This window comes from Gossypium hirsutum, chromosome D03, assembly GCF_007990345.1.
Source record: "Gossypium hirsutum isolate 1008001.06 chromosome D03, Gossypium_hirsutum_v2.1, whole genome shotgun sequence".
Lineage (NCBI taxonomy): Eukaryota > Viridiplantae > Streptophyta > Magnoliopsida > Malvales > Malvaceae > Gossypium > Gossypium hirsutum.
Window position 1 is genome coordinate 20,209,878 of NC_053439.1, and position 4,615 is coordinate 20,214,492.

The following is a 4,615-nucleotide window of genomic DNA, read 5'->3' on the forward strand; positions in this document are numbered from 1 at the left end:
ATATAATTCGAAAAAGTGAATCGTTTCTTTTTGCATTTTTAACCAAATTTTCTCATTGGTTTTAATCTTCCGAACAAAATATACACATGTAACATTTTTTTTTCCTAACCTTTGTCTCCTTCACTTCACTCTCCTTTTCTTTCTTTCTCTTTGAAATTGTGTATCTAAATTGATAATTAATTGATTTAATTATTCTTTGGTCCCTTTGCTGTTCAAACTTTAAAAATTTAGTCCCTTTTTTCATTCTAGGCATTTTAGTCCCTTATTTGATCTAAAAATTAAAATCAAATTGATAGCACTTGTTAAATTTGAATGTGACATTTTAATATTTAAAGATTTGATTTAAAATTAATGTTTACTTATAAGACATCCGGATTTAAAAAAATTCAATTAATAATATTATCAATTTGATTTTATATGAAAAACAAGGCTAAATTCTTAGGGTTAAAAAAAAACTAAAATTTTAAAAATTCGGAGAGGATAATAGACCTAATTAATTATATTAATATCCATCAGTTCCTAAAATAAAACCATCATTTGTTTTCCAAATCAGTGAATTGCATGATTGTAATACACCTAATTATAGGTGATATATTCTCATAAAATAACACTTCTCTTTCTTAATTTATATATAATTTTTTTAAAATAAGAGGGGCCTAATTTAGAATAGAGAAGAGTAGTATGTGCTTCAATTTGAATTCGAAAACATATTGACCACTTATCTTTAAATAAAAAAAATTGAATCAACAAATTGAGGTGGGTTTCATAATTCTTGAATCCCTCCACCCTTGATAGTATGATTAGTTAATTTAATTCCAATTATTGAGAAAGGAATGAAAAGAGAGTAAGTAGGACACAATTTCAACTGCCATATTGAAGATTAAGCTTTCTCTTGGAAAACACTCTTTCCTTTCTTTCTTTTTTTATAACCTCCAACTCTCTTGCCTTCACTCACCATATTCCAAAATGCAGAAAGGCAATACTCAAATTGCCCTGACTTTGGCTTCACTTATTATCTCAAATATTGTAGTTTTAGTTGTTTCACAAGGCCAACTAAGAGTTGGTTTCTACTACAAAACCTGCCCAAATGCAGAGTCTATAATCCGAAAGGTTGTTCAGAAAGCAGTGGCTGACAATCCTAGGAATGCTGCAATCTTGCTAAGGCTTCATTTTCACGACTGCTTTGTTCAAGTATCTATATCTTCTTGCTCCTTCTCTGTTTATCTCCCTGCAAACAAAATGAAGCTTAATGTCTGATGTAATATTGAATTTCAGGGATGTGATGGGTCGATACTGATAAGAAATGATGAGGATGGTGAACTCAAAGCACAAGGAAACTTGGGAGTTGTTGGTTTTGACGTCATAGACAGCGCAAAGCCCGGTTGGAAAATCTTTGCCCTGGAATTGTTTCTTGCGCTGACATCGTTTCTTTAGCTGCAAGAGATGCTGTTTCGTAGGTAAACTCAAAAAGTCACTTACTTTACAGCTTTAATTTCCTTTTGCCTCATCATGTGTCGGTTTTTGCAGGTCAATGAGCCATTTTACGATGTTTCAACTGGGCGCAGAGATGGACGGGTCTCCAAGATGTCTCTGGCTGCGAATTTGCCTGATGTTGATGATTCAATCAATGTTCTGAAATCAAAGTTCAAGGAAAAGGGTCTCTCTGATAAGGATCTTGTTCTTCTAAGCGGTGGTATGTGCTTAATGACTTAAATGGTTTGGAATTGGATTCGGATGTTTTTTTATAGGGGCTGAAATACATGTCAGGTTCACATACATTGGCGCGACGGCCTGCTTTTTCATGCAAAAAAGGCTGTACAACTTAACCCCAGGGGGAGGTTCAGATCCAGCAATCAACCCTGGGTTCCTGCCCCAGCTCAAAGATAAGTGTCCCTTCAATGGAGATGTGGATGTCCGAATACCTCTTGATTCATGATTCTCTTCTAAATTTTTCTTTCTAAAACGTTTTCTTAATTGTAAAAAAAAAATCTCAACCTACCAAAAGATCAAACTCGCAACCTATCACCTAAAATTAACCCCAACCATTCGCCTACACTATAATTTATTGAAGTTATGGAAATGCATTTAAATTCTATCACTATTGGATGTGTATTCGGTTCGACTTGGTTCAGTTCGATTTTGGAACAAAAATTGAATCAAATCGTTCTATTTGGTTTTTCACTTTTGAAACCAAAACTGTATAGAAAAAAACTTTAAATATCCAAAATCGATAATCACGGTTTAGTTCGGTTCGGTTTGACGGTTGTTGCTAAATTTGGGCATTGTAAAAAAAAAAAAAACAATATAACCTTCCTTTGGGGTGAAAAAAATATTTAATATTACAATTCTTGATTTTGTTTTACAACAATCATAATACTTGCTCTAGATTCATTTATACGTGAATTAAATAGTTAAATTAATATTGTAACACCCTTGACCCGACCCGATCTACTAGATCCGAATCTCGGGTGTTATGTTCTTCTTACAGATGTAACTTGAAATTTTTCTTTCTTATTCATTGATGTAAACATCTATCTTTCTATAACATAATCTCTGATTCGCGCACATTGTATGGTTACATTTACATTTATCCTATGTACAATTCACTATCTATGGCTACTACAGATTTTCTTGTAAAAAATACAATGTATTGTTATTATTTCAACTCAATAAAACTTCAAACTTTCTTACTTTATCTCTTAGTCTGCTAGGTACATTTTGGGATACTACTTAATGAACTTATGCCCAAACTTTGACACGCCACTTATTTTCCTCTGTATGAATAACAACCCAGCGTGCCACTTCCTTGGTGTAGCCTTGGCATTGTCTCTCGATGTACATTCCTTTACAAACCTAAAAATAGAAACAACTTCTATAAGTTTGTAAGAACTTAGTGAGCTAAACCTTAGAATACCTTTTTCATTCATTCTATGTTGCATATGTTATTTTGCTCATCCTTGGATATTTCTTGACCTTTCTTTCTTCTTTGGTGGGTACAGTGCTGAGGCTACTATCTTTCTTTCTTCAAAGTTCTCCTTTCTTGAGCATACTATACTTTACATCTCTTTACATTTTATCTCAATTCTTAAATCTTACCTTTATATCATTCTTACTATAACAACTCGTTTTCAGTAGCGTCGAAAATAGTGGTTTTGGGACCACAAATTCGATGAGTAAATCTGTAATAATTAGTGTTTAAATTATGTGAATCAAAAATAATTTTATATTGAATTTTGATTTGATGAGTTTTAGTTAATTAAATAAATAGTTAAGTGTTAGTGGTTCTTCCAAAAGTCAATTGGTTTTGGAAAATGAGGTATCGGGACCTCATTTCTTTAAACCGAGCTCATAAATATTTTATTCAGTATTTACGGAGTTACTATTTTAGCATGTGAAGGTTCGGTCCGAAAATTTTATTGTTTAATTAGTTAATTAATTAAAAAGGACTAAATTATAAAATATGTAGAACTTGATCGCTATTGAATTTTAATGATTTAAATGGTTTAATTAATGAAAGAAAGAGGATTTATATGGTAATTAAACCATAATAAAATAACGTGGACGGTTGATGTTTTATTTATTTTTATCTAAATTATATGTTATTATTAAAGTAAATAAATGTTAAAAGTGATAAAAAATAAAGAAATAATAATAATTAATGAAAACATTACCATTATCATCAATCCTCTACCTTTAGGCAAAAAACATTGATGAACTCTTGGGAGCTTTCGACCAAGCAAAAAATTTTGCACGTGAGTGTAATTTGAACTTGTTTCTTATAATTTGTATTTTTTGATATCGTTGCAATTAGATCTAGTTAATACGTACCTTCATTTTCGAAACTGTTAAAGATTTTAGGTTTTTTCATTGATGAATATTTGTTATTATTGATGCTAAATGATGAATTTGAAGTGTTGGTTGTTAATTAGGAATATTTTGTAAAGTGATTTTTGATAGTTTTTAGTTAAAGGACTAATTTGATTAAATGCTAAAATTGACATGGAATTCTTTTGAAATTTAAAGGAATATGGGCTGTCCTAGTTTGTGACGAAATTCGGCTAGCATGGGGAAGTTTTGAAATCTTAATAAATTTGAAATTTCGGGTTTAGGGACTAAATTCAAAGAAATGTAAAAGTTTAGGGAAAATGTGTAAATAATGAAAACTTAAGGGACACATGCACAAAAATAAGTTGAAATAAGTATTTGAATTTGATAAATTGAATTTAATTATTATAGATAAAGATTTGACTCGTACGGAGGATAGCCAAGGAAAGGAGAAAATAGCGGGTTAGTTCCTAGGTGTCAACCATTAGCAAATATTAGCTAGGTTCATAAAATTATTGAATAAGTTTATATGTTTATAAATTATGTTGTTTTCAATTTGTTTAAATTGAGTTACGATTGAATATTTAGTAATGAAATTTAATTATGAATTGTATAAAATTAAGTATAAAGTAAAATTGTACTATTCGAAAGTTGAGAAATGGTTGTGAAATATGAATGACATTATCTCAGAACGGATGGAATAAATATACGGTATATGTACAGATATTGTCGAAGTGCCTTTGATTTTGTTAATGTAATGAATTCAATTTAAATGTCCATTTGAACGTAG

General features: G+C 30.7%; 1 pseudogene; it reads left to right on the top strand.

Annotated features, from left to right (window-relative positions):
• The first annotated feature begins 871 nt into the window (after positions 1-871).
• Positions 872-2,665, top strand: LOC107908011 (peroxidase 13-like; annotated as a pseudogene).
• The last annotated feature ends 1,950 nt before the right edge of the window (positions 2,666-4,615 follow it).